This window comes from Sinocyclocheilus anshuiensis, unplaced genomic scaffold (assembly GCF_001515605.1).
Source record: "Sinocyclocheilus anshuiensis isolate Anshui unplaced genomic scaffold, SAMN03320099.WGS_v1.1 scaffold80, whole genome shotgun sequence".
Taxonomy (NCBI): domain Eukaryota; kingdom Metazoa; phylum Chordata; class Actinopteri; order Cypriniformes; family Cyprinidae; genus Sinocyclocheilus; species Sinocyclocheilus anshuiensis.
The window spans coordinates 1,527,521-1,547,748 of NW_015554102.1; the positions used below are offsets into that span (position 1 = coordinate 1,527,521).

General features: G+C 36.9%; 1 protein-coding gene across 1 annotated transcript in view; it reads left to right on the forward strand.

Annotated features, from left to right (window-relative positions):
- The first annotated feature begins 297 nt into the window (after positions 1-297).
- The window catches only part of tafa3b (TAFA chemokine like family member 3b), a 74,258-nt gene continuing 54,327 nt past the window's right edge, over positions 298-20,228 (forward strand). Inside the window, exon 1 of the mRNA XM_016461889.1 lies at positions 298-769. The gene's annotated coding sequence lies outside the window, so the exon portion shown is untranslated. The remainder of the gene's footprint in view (positions 770-20,228) is intronic.

The following is a 20,228-nucleotide window of genomic DNA, read 5'->3' on the forward strand; positions in this document are numbered from 1 at the left end:
CCTGTGAACTCTAATAAGGTGCCTTTTTCTTTGAATGACTTTTTATAATCTCTGAAATGGGTGTTTTTCACCACTTTAAGCTCACATGCACTTATCAAGTATTTTGCTTTTAAATGGCAGGTTAAGTCTTATGCCTCTCAGATGAACCTGTAAAATATTCAAAAACAACAACAGATGAGCACAGAGAGAGTAGAACCGACAGGATAGCTGTTACAGACGCCGCTGAGTGGCGCTGATTCACTGTGCGTTGGGTTCCTTCTGACATCCCAGGAGAGCACGCAGGGAGCGAGTCAGCGCAGCACAGCACTCCAGACCTTTGCCTTCAGCTCCGGCAGATCCTGCACAGAGCGTCTCCAGCGCGGACCAACACCGACAAAACAAGCCCAACAGGATACTATGCGGGGTGATGGCCCCGTTACAAACATCTGTGTGATTTCCAAACCAGACGCGAAAGCACTGATGTGAAGTTTCACGCCGCTCTCATTTGAGTTGAGATGAAGATCTGAGACACTGCTAGAGAAGGAACTTTGCGTCTCCGCGCACCCGGACGCCCTGCGGGGACATCGGGCGCTTTTGTGATCAGAGGACTGAACTTATTTTTTGTTTTTGTGGGTTTCTGACTCTCTCTGACAGAGCAGATATAGGAGGGATCCTTTGGTGCGGATTGCTCAAGCCTCTCCGGTTCGTGGATGGAATAACTCATAATGGAAGGGCAATGAGACCCGTCTCTGCTTCTGCTGGGCAATAATCCGGACCACCGCACCAACAGGTATGCAGCTTTTGCTATTTATTTGGTTTGACACTTTTATTTTACATGTGCTTAAATTGAATTCTTCACAACGTAGATGTCCACAAAGAAGAACGGGATGGTGTATAGTAACACTCTGAGTTAAAAATCATTGATCAGTTTAGTAAAATAAACGGGTAGCCTATCGTCTGTTTTAGTGATCCATGACAGTTGCTTTAGTGAGTCATGCATTCTGATCGTGACCGGACGCGGGTCACTGAAACTTAATAGGTAGGTTATAGCCTGTGTGTAAACCTGAGAATCATCCTGGGAGCTATAAAGCTGGACTATTTTGTGTCAAGCGTGGTTAAGAGATAATACCATAGAGTAAAAAGGGCAATGAGTGTGATGCGTTTGCGTGTGTGTGCGCGGGAGAGCGAGGGTGTGTGTGCTGACGGCGCTTCGTCTTCTTACCGCATTAACAGTATATGCCATGTAAAAGTCAGGCTTACCCCAGTAAATCAGCTTACCCTGCTCGGAAAGGGCGCAAACAGAGTAAAGGTCTCTGGTCCCAGTACATAGCCTGGCACGCGCATACAGCCACCAACTCATTCAATTCTTGTGAGTAGTGATGGGAAGTCCGAATCATTTTTGTGACTGTTTTTTTTCTCTCTCGAGCAGTTCCTTTCAAAGAATTAATAATAAATTAATATATGTTTTTCGTCATTTACAATCTTGCTATGTCACTTTCCTATTGATGAAAGGGTTTCTCATTTTATTTGTCCCAGTTCAGTCTTAGGCTACAGCCCTGATTTACCTCATAAAATGACACTTAGAACATAAATAGGCTTATATTTTGCATTTACATTAAACAAAACATTATATCAGTAGCTAATATTTATTTACACAGGCTAAAAAGCTTTGATTTGATCGAATATGAGATAATTGTCAGTTCAGTGAGTCACTGAGTAGTTGACTGGCGAGTCACTGAGTAGTTGACTGGCGAATCACTCGAATCGATTTTATTGAGCCATGAACAAATTCTTCACAGTTTGGTTTTGTGATCCAGTTTCATTACAAAAGTTTCGACTGAACTGAACGATTTGAGAGTTAAACGATACAAAAATGCAATAAAATGTGGGCTTCACACATACGTCATGACTTTCTTCTTTTTAAGCTGTTTTTGCATCAGTAAATTGCACCAAATAAGATAAAGCGTTTTACAAATCCTCCACATCACTCCGGGAGAGAGATAAAAGACAGGAAAAAACGAATACTGCAGAATATGGCCATATGAATTTGTAGTTGGAACTATAATTTCCACGGTAATTGCATTGCCTTGGCTGATGTGGTTGGTTGATATAACTCCCTTCGGGCCACAGTGAGTGTTTATTCTCCTCCTAACAGAGCTGGTTATGTGTTCGCTATGAGGGAGGATGTTGTCGGGAGCAAAAGGCTTAGGAACACACAGATGCCCCGCTGATACTGGCTGCTGAAATAATCCTTTGTGAATCACCACTGATTCACTTATTTGATTTGGCTCTGTTGTGTGCAGGTCCTGGATCTGCTGTTAGAGTGAAAGTGGTTTAACCCGAGCACTGCATGTGGGACGGGCCTTGCTATACCGATACACTCATTCTCACTCACTAGATGGATCTGAAAGCTGTTGCCAATGTAAATGGTTGAAAAGGGGCAATAGTGTCATGTCTGTCAAAAGCAGTGATCTGCCCATCCTGAGACCCAGAGCACGTTTAATTAGCCTGTAGATTGACAGGAAAGAGAGAGGCGCTCTATAAAAATGATTTACTACTCATCATAGAGAGAGAGAGGGATAGAGGAAGCGAGAGAGTGTGCTAATTATATTTGACTTGCACCATGTGAGGTGAAACATTTGTAGGCCTTTAAGAATCTGGTGTATTTTAATGCACTAAACCTGGTTTTAGATATTTCTTTCTGGTTACAATCATTCAGCTCTTTATTGTGTTAGCGCTCACTTTCGCCAAGAATTTGTTTGTAATGCTAATGTTTTGTTTAGCTGCTAGTTGATGCTTATTTTCCTCTCATTATCTCATTACCAACTTCATACACTCGAACTGCACGTGTATCGTGTGTGTTTGTGTTTATAAAAATGTTTGGCTGCATTATTGTGTGTGTTTTCACAGGCTATTAACTGTGACAAATAACTGTTACTTGTTGGAATGGCTGATGTCTGGGTCAGAGCGGAAATCTCAGGTTTCTGCAGCTGGTTTGGGTTTCAGTTAAAATGATTTGAGAGTAGTCAGCTGACCAGACCCTGTTCATTCAGTCCCACTAATTTATCTAGTGTGGTGTGAATAATTCATCAAAGCATTCACAGAGAACCAGTGTGTGTAATTATGTTTGTGCCATTGTGCGTGTGTGACTCTCCACTCACAGCACCAGAATACAGCTGTCAGTCCAGTTTTAAAGTGCTAAATAGAGTGTATGTGTTTGGTGTGTGTGTATGTATGTAAAAGATGTGTTTGGTGTGTGTGTATGTGTGTGTGTATATATATATATATATATATATATATATACAGTAATAATGTGTAATGTGTAAAACAGTAATAATTATTCAAATTTTTTATTTTAATATATTTTCAAATTTAATTTATTTCAGTGATGGCAAAGCTCCATTTTCATCAGCCAGTAGTCCAGTCTTCAGTGACCCTTCAGAAATCATTTTAATTAAATAGACATGACAATGCTGTCAAAGTGTTGGCAGAAAAGTCTGCTGTGGATCTGCAGTTTCTTGAGAGTAATGACTACAGGTAGAACTGAGGAAGAGTTCAGTTTAGTTGGCTGCTGTGGTGTAGTTTTGTTGGCAGATATGGTTTATAAGTGTAATGAGGTTTTTATGCATTAGTTTTCCCTTAATGGTGAATTTGCAAGTTTATATCCATTAATACACTCTAAGAAAAATCTATAAAAATAGGGCCCGATGTACTGTGTTAATAGGAAGACATTTCTGTATTGATTTCTCATAGGTGTTTTACACCTATTTTTAATTATTAGGAAATGTCTGTAAACTTAATGTAAAAAGTATTGGTAATTCTCTTCCAGGACATTATACATTTCCGTACTGATTTTCTCTTACAGTGCATGCCTTCAAAAATGTTGTCAGTGTAATGATTAAACCAAACGATTTATACAAAATTAGTTGTGTTTAGAAGGTAATTTCACAATTTGGAAGAAAGAATGGAGTTTTAAACTTCTGAATATTTGTGCATGAAAGTTTCATGGCCTTCATATTGATGATTTGTTATTTTCAGTAAATTGCTTTGTGTGCAGCTGAGCCGTCTGCCAAAGTGTTGATTAATGAGAGAACAACAAAACACCAGACAGATGAAGTCTCTGCGTCAACCTCATCCTACTTTCTGATCCCATCATCTGGAATCACACAGAGAGGATCTCCCAATGAGAAAATAAGGGCAGTGATGACCACAGCTTCACTCTTCACCTCAAGAGTTCAACAGACCTTGGCTGAGAGACAGAGAGAAAGCACTTTATTACTGCAGTCTCACCCTCCTTTCTTCCATTCATTCAGTCATCATTTCTGTCTCACAGGACAAGATTAACATTACTGTCATGACACAGGCTCTGCGGGAATCAAGAGATAGAGAAAGAAAGTAATAGAGAGTAAGTGACCCCCAGTGTTTCCCGAGGTGAAGCGTATAAATGGATGACTTGCGCAGTAACAGGGTGAGCTGGGTGGAGAGGTTGTAAGCGTGTGTGTACTGTATGTGTGTGTTTGTAGCTTGAAGTATTTATTTGTTGAAAGAATCTTTATTTTCGAGTGAGAGACAGTGAAATAAGTGCCTAAAAAAGAACAGGTAAACAAACACGATAGATATACCCACAGGAGAATGCTAATCTTTTAACGCTCAGGAGATGTTGTGCTTCATCTAAGTATCAACTTTGTCCAAAGTCTTTCAACAAAAATAAAAATAGATGCGGCGTACATACAGTAAGAACATAGAGCTTTAAAATGAAAGAGGATTGCATCGCTCAGATAAATTTGTTTTACGAGAATTTGATGAGAAATAATTGCGTTTATACTGAAATATCTGACATTTCATTGCAGATTTGGGTATTTTGGTGCAGTGAGATTATGTGAGGCAGAATTAGAAGCAGGAGACTTTTAATGACATTGATACTGTTTTTATAGTAAATTTTAATGAATTTGAAAATTAAGTGAAATCTACTAAAATACACTTTGGAATAAATTGAATAAAGTGAATGAGAATGTAACTTAAAAAGAGCTAATACTGTGCATTTTGAGCATTAACAGGTCATTTTGTGTAGAGAAGGATGCCACAAAACAACTAAACATTAACAGATTTTTCTTCTGGTTGACTCATTTTAAATATAAAAAGCACTTTTTTATTTATTTACACCACCTTTACACATACTTTAATGTTTTAAAAAAGAAGTCTCTTATGCTCACCAATGCTGCAATTATTTCTGTCAGGACCACTATCGTCAATATAACTTACGATTAGCATACATTTTAGGTTGGGGGAATGGTTCTGTTCTGGGCAAACACTCCCTGCCCATCCATGCAGCCTAGCATGGATAGGAGCAGGGAGAGCAGAATACCCCCCCTAGGGTGACAGAACAGAACCAACATCAATGATAAATGTAGCAGATACCATTAATGTTCTACGTGATTATTTTGACAACATGATTCAGTGGTCTGACTCAATGACATATTCACTGCCAAGTCTTGGACGATAGGAGGAGCTGGGGATGGAGGTGGGTGATTAGTTCCTGAGCGAAGCGATAGCTGCTGAATAATAACTGAAGGGACCTTATGAAGGGAATTATGATTGGTGTCGTGATCCTATAGGTAGACATGGATCAGCTGAGTGTCAGCTGATGCGAGCTTGACTAACATGGCCTGCCAGAACTATGGCTACGCTCCATTTGATCAGCATTACATTAAAACAGTATGTGAACTATTATTACAACTGATTCTATTTTAGTATATTTTAAAATGTAATTTATTCCTGTGATGCAAAACTGAACTTTCAGCAGTCATTACTCCTTCAGAACCAAGTTGAATTGGTGCTCAAGAAGCATTTCTTATTATTATCAAAGTTGAAGATAGTTAGCGGTAGTGTAAATTTATATGTATTTGTATGAATTTTGAACTGTAATTATTACATGAGTTCTAATGAAGAGTTTGCTTAATATTTTCAAGTTTAAACTAAATAATGCAATGTAGAAAGTACCATATTTATTTCTCAACAAAATATTTCTTACATGTAGCCATTCGCTGTTGCTGTTGCCGTATGAGTGATGTTCACGTCATCAAGTGTTAACACTGGGCACATCTTGTGATCTATTTTGTGTTTGAGTGTGTGTGACTATCATAGAGGGTTTGTATTTGGTGCTTCTGGCTGAGTTTCACTCTCCGGGTCCCTGATCTCATTTGCCAGAATTCAGGCAAAACAAGCACCTCTGAGCCTAATTACACCCAACCCCCTGTCTGATGTGAATTTTCACATAACACACATGCACACACACCTTGAGGATCAGCCAGAATGAAAGCAAACAGTGGTGAGGGTTTGCTGAAGGATGATGGGTAAGAACGGATCCACCTATGAGGTTTATTTTGGGACAAACACACGTGGGTGCGACGGCCATCAATCATTCAGTTTGAGGTTTTTCAGGACTAACCTGGACTCGGTCAAGCTGTAATAAACAGCGAGGAAGCAACCCGCTGTACCTCTCTTTCTAACTTGTTTGTTTGATATAATACTTAATTGTTTCATTCGGTCTATTTTTCCTGTTTTCTTTCTTATCTTTCTCCCAATCCTGTTTTCTCCTCTCACGTATCTTGCTGTGAGACAGCTTTCACTCAGAACAATTTGTTTTTGCTGAACCACTAGGTTTTCTCTTTGTTTCTTACTGTGTCTAGTTTTTCATTTTCTCTCTCTTTCGGTCTTCTCTCTGTTGTGAGGGTGTTATGGGAATTCACGCTGGAAAGAGGACTTTCTGCTTCAGGGCTTAAAAAAATGTATATCATTTTTTTCATGAACCTTCTTTTTTTTCTTTACATTGAGTGTGTTTTTCACTCTTTTGTCTTGTGTGTGCATAATTCCAAATGAATCAAATATTTTCTTATATTTGTTATATCAGTAGTAACATCACTGCATGCATGTAAATTTTAGTTAAGTGAGTTCTGGCACTTCAGTTCATTAATTACAAACACAAAATTGCTTTTATCTCTTCATCTAACCTTAATTAATGAATCACTTGATTCATTATTTGATGCTTCTCTCATTCAGAGTGACTCAGAGTACATCTAGCAGGATCCCCCTGAGGAACGTAGGGTTAGGGTTCTTAATTAAAGGCAGAATGGTGATAAACTGGGGCTTGAACCTGCAACCTTTCTGTCAGCATCATAGATCTTTAACCATTAGGCTTCCAACACTCTTTCCTGCATGGGAACTGAAAGCTCTACTAGTAATTTAGCACATCTTTCTTAATGTTAATGTGTACAACCATTATAGTTTGTAGATGTGACTAAATATTTTTGGGTTAGTATTTTAGTTCAGATGACTTCATTCATTTATTTTGTTCTATCTCTTATTGAGAGGTCTCTGAATGTGTCTAGATGTATTACATTCTGGGGTTGAATGATTCAAGTTCGGGGTCGAGGATTCTCATGATAACCAGCCCATAATTACGCTGATGAGAGACCGCTATTAACAGCACATTCGTTCACCCGTCTCATCACTGCAGACCTAACAGATCACATAATTTCTAGCTCGGTGGATGAAGCTGGGAATCAAACGTCTCTGCAAATTCCCAACTTTCTGAAAGAGATAAGTGACTATTTATTTTATTTTATTTTATTTTTTGTCTTGTTTTCTTTTCTTTTGTTTTTCTTTATAAAATAAAACAAAAGAGAACAAAATATTTTGTTTGTTTGCAATTCTTTTGCTTTTTTTTTTTTTTGCTATGGTGGACTGTAAATCTCTTTGAAGGTCTGTTACTTTGAAAGTTTGCAAAAAAAAAGAGCATGGTGAAGTGATATGCATTAGTCAAAAGCTACTTCTTTGTTGTGTAGTTACTGTATGTAATATTAGTCAACACTATCAGAATCAAGCTTTCAAAAATACAGTGACTCTTCTTAAGTAAATATCTTCCAAGTTGTTTTTTCCCCTAAACTCTGTGGTTTAATTTTGCATGAGAATCAAGTGACAGAGTTGACAGGCTGTTGCAGATCCCTACAAATCTCCATAGACAATTTCTCATTCTCATTTGACACACCATATTTACTGCCATACAGAGATACATTTTGTGTGTGTGGGTAGTCTAAGCTCTCAAATGAATTTGGATGATCTCGCGCTGCAGTGCTCTGACGTTGCTCAGATCCCTAGGCAGAGTGAGACGATATCCCATCATCCTCTGCTCTCAGGCTTCTCGGTGCATCTGCAGCCGTTTGATAAAACCTCCATGTATCTTTCCAGGCTTTTCTGATTCTCTGACATGTCACACAGCAAGACTTGCTTTGACTTCGCTCTGACTAGAGCGCTCACGCACTTCAACTGAAAGAGCACCAGAGGAAATGGAGAAACATTTTTCCCCCCGTTGTCTGTCTTCCATTCGTCTGTTGTGTTGCTGAGAAGGTTTGTTAGATGGCCTACAGCTATAGTGACATGACATGACAGTATGTACATCACAGAATATCAGCTCTAAAAAATCCGGCCTGTGAGTGAAACAGCAGTCAGAATCTGGAAAAATGTATGATAATTTACTGGACAAATGTGTTTTAATTCGGTGTGTCCTCTGCATTTTGTGTTGAACGGCTATAAAATACTTAATTGGGACAAAATAGTTTGGCTGTGCACATAACATACATCATAATTTAATTATTTTGGTAGCATTATTAGCATATGCTTTGGTAGCATACTTACTATAGTAATAATGCTGAATTATACATATTTACATGCAATAACCCTAAACCAAATACTAATCCTAACCTCAATCAGTCAATCAGTCAGTCAGTCAGTCAGTCTGTCTGTCTGTCTGTCTGTCTGTCTATCTAATATTTTAAGTCAGTTCAAGTCAGTTTAAAATGTGATAAATATGTGTATAAAGAGTGTAATTCAATGTGTTTTCTGTAAGAGGTTCTCATGTAGAGTAGTCAAGAGTTATAATGAGGATAAATGCTGACTTTGTCATCTAATCTTGAGCTAGTGTTTCAAAACTAATGCAGATACATTTTTAATTTCCTGTCTAGCATGGCCAACTTCCTGCTTCCTCAGTTTTAAGGGCACTTAGAGAGTCTTCCTCATGGAAATACACAGAACACTCCGTACGCCAGTTCATTTCAACTTTTAAAACTTGAATTATTCATATACTACTGTTGCCAGTCAAACACATTTATTTGCTCTCTCTCTCTCTCTCTCTCTCTCTCTCTCTCTCTCTCTCTCTCACACACACACACACACACACACACTGCGATGAGCTGTAGATTTTGGTGGACTTGCAGCCAAACTCAACTCATTCATTAATGCATGAATCACTGCTGGAGACCTGCTATCTCCCCCTCCTTCTCCAGAACTTTCTCTGTCTACACTCTTTTCTTTTGGGTGTTTTCGCCAGGGAGGTCACAGAGGAAAAGATGGAAAATAGGTTTCTGCTGCACTCAAGAAGGAGAGATTTGAGGAGTGGAAAGGGAGGGTGAAGGCAAGAGTTTTAAGCTTTTAGTGGATTTAGTTCAGGAGTGAGAGTGAAAAGGAGAGGAAGTAAGTAGAAACGCTTCAGTGCGCTAGCCAGCCTCTCTCTCTCTCACTCTTTCTCTCTTTCAGCATTCACTCTCTCTCAGTTTTTCAATTCAGTGTGCTTTATGGCCATGGCTGGCTTCCAGACAATATTGTCAAAGCACTCAGTCAATACAGGAACAGTGTTTGGAAGGAAAACAGAAAACAATAGATGTCGGTAAACTATGTAATAAACAATGGAAGCTGGGTGGAGCTCATAGAGTTAATAAAAAATCATAATATTTTAAAATTAATTGTACTAAATCAACACCAGAAATTGTAGTTATTATAATACAATTAATTATAAAATACATTAATGTTTAATTATATATAATGTATATTATATATATAATGGTTCAAAATGTAATTTGAACTGAATTTGAAATTGAATATCCGGAAAATATATTAAAAAAATTTGTATGTCTTTATATTCATCTGGGGACTTTTCTCTGCAAATCTGAACATGTGATTAATACTGATTAATTTGATTAATATTTTTAATCCATTGAGCCCTTCATCAAATATGAAATTACACAGACATCTAAAAAAGTATCCTAACTAGCTATCAAAGTAAATTATTCTTCTCTCTGCTCCAGAGTATGTATATTATTGTAAAATAAATGTACTGCAGTGCTTGCATAATGCTCTCTCCTGGAGGCAATTGCAATTGTTCATTTTAAAGTAATTTTAAAAATGTGGCATATATAAGGCTAGAAAGTTTCTCAAAGTATTTCTCATTGTGGTTCAGTCTCTCAGCTTTAACAGTCTTGGAGTGACCACCGTTTTTTTTTTAGAACCCATGTTCTCTCCACTCACTCTCTCTCTCTTTCACACAGTGTGTAGTAATCACATTTCCTCCTCTCCTGTCCTCTTCTTTCTCTTCCTCTCTTCTCATTTTGAAGAGAAGAGAATCTCTTTGAAGATTGTGCAGGTAGGTGCAATATATTCTGATCTTGATTTTGATACAGCTACTGTCAAGGCAGAAGATCAAGGCGTTGATCACTGGACCGGGGCCTACCGAATAATGAGGTGCATATGCTTAAAAAAATGATGCCCACCTCTCCACTGTTCTTTCTGATGTAATCAGATTCGGGAATCAGGAATATTTTGGGTTCAGCACAAGTTAAACTCAGCCGACAGCATTTTTGGCATAAAATAAAAAATAATTTTGACTTGCACCTGCCAAAATCTGGATTACAGTGAGGTACTTACAATGGAAGTGATTGGGGTCGGTAATCTGTACATGTTTATGTAAACAAACGCATAGCCACAAGACATAAACAATATGAATGTAAACACGATTTTAGTGTTATGCTTTATATATCGCTTTTCTTTCATTTTAATTTGCATGGAAGACATTGTGACAATTCAAAGGTAGTTAAAAGAAGTCAAATTAGGTTACCTCCATAATTTTGTTCTTGGATTCGGTTTCTGATAACATTTTTAATCTGAGTAATTAGTCATTAGTACTGGAATACACTTTTAAAATAGCCCTCCCAAGTCTATTCTATTTCCATCTCAGTCTACCACTTCCTCTCTCTCGCTGTCTGCCTCTCAAACTCCCTGTCACTCTCTATCTTTCTCTGCAGCTTCGCTTGTGTTTTTGCAGTGAACTTCCATGGGACCTAACAGTTTTCAAAAACGCTCTGAAGGAAAGGCCTCCCAAATCCATAATGTGCTCTAAGCCAAAAGGGGTCATAAAACATTGATTTGGCCACATTTTTCAGAAGAAGGTGTCAAGTGTTGCTTTTTCTCCAACTGCACAGACAGCTTACCATACAAAACTGCTCCAGGGGCCATCGGCGAGGAAGAAGCAGAGGGAGCGAGAGAGAAAGAGAGCGAAAGAGGGATGAGAACTGAGCGCATCAGAAAGATTCCATTAGAGGATCATGTGTGATCAAAGACATCTCGCCAACAGATACTTAATCACGATTGGATTCATTAAAACAGCTAATCAATGCGGATCAGGAGGAGTCCTCATTTATCTGAGGATAGAGCGCATGAAATGAGGAAGGCATTAAATTACAATTTGAACTCAAAGTGTCCAATTTACTAGTGCATTTGGATGTATTATAAAGATCACGTCACGTTACTCCTCACTGATAATTACATCATTAAATAAATTGCGTCTCTGACAGTAAGTAATGGTATAAATCACATGTTTCAGTGGTTAAATGAATATATGTGTAGAGACTCGGTAGTTGTCTGCCCATACATCATTTCAAATATAATGATAATCGACCCTTTTCACATTTCCGGGGTTCTCAGAAGCAGAAGTTTTCATAGTTTGGTAAATTTATATGGTGGTGAAAGGAAACTGCAAACCCACAAGTGATTATATGACTTTCCAAAAGAGGAAAAAATTGAGAGAGATTGATTACGCTGGTCAAAAAAGAGAAATATGTCCAATTTGATATCATTTCCTCAGTCTTTGTATTAGAAACACTCACACAGCAGTATTAACTAGTTTTATGTAGTGTAATGCCAAGGTAAGAAAATATTTTAAAGATGAAAATATTAAAACTTTGCTACACTAAAAATAGGGCACAATGTACTATAATAAAATGAAGAAATTTTCTGTATTTATTTTACCTGTATTTTGAATTTTGCATTTCATTGTGTTGTGTTTTAGGGTTAAAGTAAATGTCCATAAAATTAGTGGATAATGTCATGGGCAATTTGATTTATTTTTAAATTTTTTTACAGTGAATTTTTACAATGTCAACTCTGGAAATGTGTCCGCTAAGATCTACTTTGTCCAGTGAGTTCATAAGGGTACTGTTGTTTATTTATTTTTTAGTTAGTTGATTGGTTTTAATGTGTGTTTGGCAATATTACATTATAATTTTTAAGTGGCTTTTACATCCTATTTCACGTTGCCTTACTTATTAGTGCATAAGTGTATATGCATTTATCTTTTGTTTTTTTACAATCTGAGGGAAATGCAAAATTATTTTCTGTGGTAATTGACAGAATGCTACAGAAGTTGAATAATCCTTAATGGCCCTGAATCTACCTTAATGGCAATGCTATTACTTGTGCTTACAACACAAAGCATACATAAAAAAAGAGTACAACATATCACAAAAATACTGATTATCCTGTATATCACACATTATGTTACAAAGCTTTAAACTTGTGTGTATTTGGTTTTTCCATAGTTTCTGGAAGCAGAAAGTTGGTTTTGATTGTGTAAAAATATAATACAAGCTTGAAAATATATGATTTTGGCATATACTTTTTCGAATCAGTGTTTTCAGTAGGTTATATGCACTGTGATTGTCAAGCAGAAACACATGCAGTATGTTTACATTTGTAGGTTCCATGCAGAAGTGATATTGAAGTGAAGAAAGACCTTATCTAATAACATTTATCTTCATCATTGATACTGAACCACAAGAGCATGTTAAATAACCTAAACAAGAATTGGATGATTTAGTCGGTTTGATTTAGCGTAAACAGTGTAGGTTTAGCTGGCTGTACAGTGTTTATGTGCTTTCTTTTTCCTTACAGAGTGTTTAATATTAATGAGTGAATCATATTTATATGGTCTCTCTCTGGTCACATCCGAGCAATTTTCATGATGCATTACTCACAGAATTTTAACATATACCCTAAATAACCCTCTATATAGAGCTGAGCCCTACAGCAAGAGAAGTGTTTGTAGATTACTTCTAATGCTGTTAAAAGCAAGAAATGTTGGGTGAAAGCAGGACAGCACATTTTCTCACAAATGAGGAGGGTGAAAATATAACTGTGTGAAGAAGAGCGGCTCAAACAAGCCAATGAACAGCTCTGCGAGGCTAGACCAAATCACGGCCCAGCTGTGCGCGTCTGTTGGGGTTGCCAGATTGAGTGTCTGCTGTGCTGTTTTGGGTTGCCAGATTGGGCAGGTGGTGATGAAAATCCTTTTCTCTGGTGGATCATGCCCTTGTGTGCCCTCCATGTGCCTGAATGTAAGAGGAGCACATGGATAGAACAGCCTCACACAGACATGCTCCGTTATACAGCTGAAAAATTAATATTTTGCAAAAGGGAGAATGTTAATTTCTACTGATGAAATGGCTCTGAGACAGGATTCTTCTTTTTGCACACCCATGCAGTTTTTTTTAACCTTTTTTTAATCTGTTGGATGCATGAATTATACGTAACTGGGCCTCCTGTAACATAATTTTTGTGCATAAATCCATTCTCACATAGAATGTTTTTCTACACACAATTGAGAATAAGGCCAAAGGATGTTCATCATGAAGAATTTAATGATTCTGGTTCCACTTTCTTTTCAGATCTGTTAATGTTTTTGATTCCTTAAAGGCTCCATTTAACAATTAATTTACTTTTAAGGAATAAGTGGAACAATTAAATCCAAATTCCATTGTCAAATTATGAGATCATTACAATAATACATTTTTAGGATAACTGTAATCCAGTAGCAATACTAAACAAAAACAAACGTGGTAACATTTCATGCATTAATATTTAAAAAGATGCTACTGACAGAAATGCATAATGTGTATTTTAAGCAAGATACTGTCAAATGAATAATCAGTCATAACAACACTGATTTAAGTCAGTTTTAAGGTGTTGAGAGTCATGTGTTCAGGAGATTAAAATTACATTGGTTCCACTGTTTGTTTATGATTCACTAAAAATAACTTGCTCATAAGGGTTACTTATCTAAGAATCGGACTGCACAGTTTGTGCTGTATATTCTGTCTTTACTAAAAAGAGCCGCCTCATAAGAGTAATTTTTTGGGAACTGGACTTCACAGTTTGTGGTGTATGTTTTTGAATTATGTAAAAAGAACCAGCTCTACACTGTTCGCACACTGTCTGTATCAAGCTGTAGATTCAGTTTCGATGTTGTGGCGCCACTGAGTAAGTACAGGAAACTCTGTCATTTTCAGTATGTTCTAACCTTATCGGTGGAAAATTGCATATGAGAGAGCACATGAGAGAGCTACAGTGCTTTTTTTTTTTTTAATGGAACCGGTTCTAAAAGAAAAAAAAGTTTTCAGTTTTCCGTTCACAACCCTTATTAGGCCCACTGTACTTTGGGTTCATGACTGGTGGTTTTGGTTAGTGATTTTAGTACTTGTTGTGCAGCCACTGAAACAGAGGGTAAGCCAGATACATTTCTGAACGTTGCATCATCATATCAGCCAGAGGTTATTGCACAAAATGACACTTTGTGCTTCAGGAGGGCAAATGTCTCATTATTCACTGTCTTATTTAAATAAAATGAGAGATTCTGTGTCACAGGTGAAGTTCACAGGATCAGAGCACTGATGTAATGATATACTCGAGCATTATGAAGTTTGTGATATTTTAAAAGATGGAGCCCAGGCATTGATTACTTCATAATATTCTGGCACCTTTCCTTTTGTATTGCCACATGTGATTGTGTAACACAATGGAGCAGGGAAAGAAGTACTTAAAGTACTGTGATATTTTTTGTCTCAGTTTCCACACAGTTTATAATTGTTTCACTTGTGAAGCTCTATGTGTTATGCTCAGGCATAAAACCCTTTATTTAAGGTGTGAACAGAAAACTTTAGTGTTTATTCTTGAGGTCTTGCTTACTTTTGATTTTGTTGGTTTGCTTTTTTTTTTTTGAAAAGGAGTGGTTAGCTAAAATTCAGAATTGACTCCCTTTCAGTATTTGATTCGACTTTGTTTTGGATTTTGTAAATTTAGCAAATGTTATCAGTTCAACAAAATGGACTTAAGCAGATAACTTCTTAGATAGTCTGCTTACATTCCCCCCCCCCCATTTTGAAGACTCTAGGATAAATTAGAGCATTCTGGGAAGTGTAGTCATGCATGGTCTTCAGTCATGTTAATCTATGAAATATGCTAATATACCAAAATATTATTTAATTAATAAAGTAATAAAAGAAATACTATTTTGTGTTCAAACACTGATTATTAAAGGGATAATTCACCCAAACATGAAAGTTTTGTCACCATTTACTCACTCTCATATAAACCTGTATATGTTTCTTTCTTATGTTGAACATAAAAGAAGATATTTTGAAGAATGCTGGTAATCAAACAGTTGATGGTGCCCATTGACTTTCATAGTATTTCGTTCCCTACTATGAAAGTCATGGGGACCAGCAACTGTTTGGTTCTTCAAAATTCTTCAAAATATCTTCTTTTGTTTTCAGCATAAGAAAAAAAACTTATACAGGTTTTAAGAACGACATGACGGTGAGTGTCAGTGGGGACCAACAATTGTTTGGTTCTTCATCATTCTTCAAAATATCTTTTTGTGTGTGTGTGTTCAACATAAGAAAGAAACTTATACAGGTTTGGAGCAACAAGAGGGTGACTAAATGATAACAAAATGTTCATTTTTGGGTGAACTATTCCTTTAATGTCATGTAATGTTTATAAAAACTGTAGCCCATGTTTTATCTCGTCATTTTACTGTATTTTTTCAATTGTAATGCTTTGTAGTGGAAGTTATTGGTGTTGGATTGTAATGGTTGATGTTGGTTTAGGGTCGGTCAGTAACAGTCGTGTTGGTTGTTGGTTTGATGTGTTTGTTACAGTCAGGCTAGCTAGAGCAGCACATCTATAATCCTGTCACCGCACACCATGAAGAACATCTGCTGAATGCTAAAGTACCATTGACTGGCTTCAGGACAAGTCTTCTGCCATGCTCTCCCATTACCCTGTTTAAGGACACCTGCAATACACACACACATGCAATGGTCTTGCATTCTATTCGTTCTTAGAATGCAAAAAGCATTCCACTATAAAGTGGAAATATATGTAATAATTGGAGATCAGAAAGCTCTGGTTTGTGTTATTCTTTCTTTTAGGACGCCTTGAAGGGAACTGAGTTTGTGGTTCCATTGTCAGAATCTTTCCCTTTGGGTTCAGAGCTCTGAAAATGATGAACTCTTTGTTTGATTTAATGTGAGAAGGTCACTGAAGCATCTAATAACACTATTAAGAGTGGAAATAAGGGGAGCTGCTCTGTGATTTGTTCCATAATTCACCATGTTTAGCTGGCAAGGAAACCATTGCGTTTTGTGAATATGAGGTTTCTGATACAATGTTTTGACATGTGGGTTAAACATATGATCAGTGCAAGCATGCCGGCTGATGAAATGGAGATAGGTTTGTGCCCTCAGCTTTGTGAGATCTGTCAGATGTTGATTGAACAATGTCCTTGGAAAAACAATCAGAAGCTCTTTTTTTGGCTGTTGTAGGCAGGCTTGTGGCTTCACTTTCAGTTGATTTTAGTTGTTTGGACAATTTTCTTGATGTTCTGAGGCAATATCTCGCAGCATGGAGCACTAGAGTGATATTCACTGTTTAATTAAACCTCTTCAGAACCGAATGCAATAAAGATGTGTCGCAAACTGAAAAGACAACTGTTTAATAGCATTGTTTTCTCTTTCTTTCTCTAATGTGCTGCTTTTCATGTCTTGCTGCCAGACTTTTAAAGGATAATAGTTGGCAGTTTGTGGAGATGAATTGGCCCAACTTTTCAACCTCACATCTTTTGAATTTCAGTTCATTTAGATTCAGTTCAGTTCCATTTTTGTTCAGTTCAAGGTAATTTAATTACCTTTACTTAAATTAAATTTAGTTTAATTAAAATGTAGTTACATTTAGTTCAAATCAATGTATTGTAAACAATAATACTGCAAAGTAAAAAAAAAAACTATACTGCAAAACAGTATTAGAAAAACTAAGACTGCATATAGCAAAGTAGATTTAAAGGGACAGTTCACCCCAAAATGAATGCAGATTTGGACAAACATGAGAAAGATTAAATAATGTCAGCGTTATTTACCCTATCTAGTGTTTGTCCAAATCTGTATTTCTTTCTCCTAACTTGTGTGCTATATTTGAATTCTTCCCCTCCAATGTGCTATTAACTGCTGCAACCGAATCAGTGAGTTGAATTCAAGAAATTGATTCATTTTGATTAATCAAATCGATTCAGTTTGTCTCAACAAATCATTCAGAGCGGTTTTGTGAATGGGATCAACCGATTCATTGAGAGAGCAAACTCAATGTAAACATTTGTTCACTTTTGTATATGATGTTGACACAATTTTCCACAAAATAGATTTTTCTTCTCTTGTTTCTCCTCTTTCATTTGTGTTGGTTTGAGTTATTAATGAGCTTCTAAGAAAATCTTAGAAAGAAACAAGAAAGAAAACATGGTGCTTCCTTCTCTGGCTCCCATTTGCTGTGTTGTTTACGCTGAGGTGAGATTGTTTTTGAATGTTACGGGAGGTTCTGTATCCTCCAGCCAGATTCTTGTGAGATTGTCTTGAATTGCTGTTTTAGCAGCTGCTGTTGTTTTTGTATTTCTGCATGATGTTTGAGATTAGATTATACTGAAGCATCAGCCAAACATCCCAACAGTGGAGGAGCTGAGAGGCTGCAGAGAAGCTTTCAGATCACAGGATCAGAAACTCAGATATGGATAAGCAGCTCAGAAATGAAAACAGAGGCTGGTGTGGAATCCTTCCCCAAGTGTCTCTGCATGACTGTGTGTTTATTTCAGCCTTTTCTCTCGTATGCTTTCTGCGTAAAGCTCTTGATTCTTCTGCACAAACACAGGAAATGGAAAAAAGATGAGGATATTGGCAGTTGTGTGAATTGAAGCTTTGCAATTGCTTGCTGTTTCTTTCTTCAAGTTTAAAGATGGTTTGTCTCATTCATTTCAGTATTGCTGCTGTTTAGTGGTGTGTACCTAAATGTTTTGTACAGTATGTGTGTGTATGCACTGGGTAAAATTATATGCTAAGCATGCATTATTGGGTGATAACCTCCTCGTTCCCATCAAATGTGGCATGTGTAGCTGTTGATGGAAACCAAAGTCATCTTGTAGAGGTTCTACACACTGTGACTAAAAATCTGTCTTTTGAAGACCTGAATTAAAATTTTTTTTTCGTAATTTCTTTCTCTCTTCCCCCCTTTCTCTCTATAATTCACACACACACACACACACACATTTTGCAAGTTGTGGTTAAAGTTGAACAGACTGATTTTAATGTTTTGTGAGTCACTTCACCCTGACACATCGAGAATATTTGCAAACATCCTCTCTCTCTGTGCGTGAGGGAGAGAGAGAGAAGGACATGGCTGAAGTAATGTGCTGAAAATGAATGACCAGATGGTCTTTCTGCAGAAAATGGGGACAGATGTATAAAGAGGAAGATGGAGAAGAAACACTATGGAAATTAAACACTCTTCCACTTGACTTCCTGCTGTTTAACTGTGGATCGCAGCAATCAATAAAAGTGCTGAAAACGGAATAATAGCACAACAGGTGCTAATGTTTTGCTACTGCTGGTGGGATCAACAAGGCATAAGCAAACACATTTTGGACTAAACATGTTAATTGTGCAAGTGACAGCATGATGGTGCTCTACAGACTTTTTGAATGCACTAATGTTGCTTGTGCCTTGTAAATTCACCTATGTATAGTAGTGTTTAGGCTGGTTGATATGTATATTGGGGTTTTTATAAGATATATTTACAATTATTTCTGTTGGTAATACAGTATAAAATTAAGTAAGCTTGTAAAAATCACAGCAGTTTTGGGGTGACTTTTAGCTTGCAACTAAGTTTCCTGAAGATTGTGGAGCAGTGTTGAGAGTATTATAGCATTAAGATAGTCTTTGATTTAAATTTCTGTAGGAAAAATTATGTGGACTTGTGGTCAAAGCTCTGATTCAATCAATGTTTCAGTTGCTTGTGTTCATTCAGTGAAAAACTGTGTGGGAAGCATGCATTAATTATTTTGTTTTGTGTACTTGTTTTACATATTAATATTAATATCCTTGGCAGCAGTGACTGTTTGGTTGAATTTAGTTTTTTAAGCTATTTTAGAGCAAATGCAATATTTTTGAAGATGATGATGGATATTCTCAAATAGCTACAAATATTTTTTTGGCTTAGTATAGTTACATATAATTCTCTATAGCTTGTGTGATGCTGCAGCATCAGTGGAGGTGATGTACTAGACTTTAAATTGAGTGTAGCATTTATTTTTTGTGGAACACCAAAGACATTTATTTAATTTTTTTATTTTCTATCTGTGCTTTTATTTGTCCCCTTTTTGATGTGGTTTCCAATGCGCCGTGCCATAACATTATATGGTAGAGCTCTAAACAGATTGTGCGGTTGGAGCCTCTGCCCTCGGCCTCTCTGGATCTGACCTGCTGTCACTGCTCTACAGAGGGGCTGCAATCAGAGAATACTAATATAATGTAGTTTATTGCTCCAAGGGTTTACAACAAAGACCAGACACTCTAGCTGCTGTAAAGCCTTTCTTCACACGGAGGATGAGAGAGAGATGAGCAGGCACAAGAATCACTATGCTTACGTTCATTTTTACAAGCGTTGGCATTATTTCTTTACCCCTCTTAATTACTAATTGAATTGATATTGATTCAGTAATGTGTTCCTTTTTGTTGGTTATTGTTTTAATTACTGTAATTGCTTAACTCCATTATTATTATTATTATTATTATTATATGAAGATGGGGTAAATTAAATTCAATGAAATTAAATTAAATTAGTGCAAGTAAAATTTAAAACAATAATAAAAAAGCAACAAATTACTTTTTATTACTAGTTTATTGTTGTTGTTGTTGTTGTTGTTGTTATTAATGACGATGCTGATGACAATAAAATTAATAATAATGATAATTTTGTATCTGGATCTG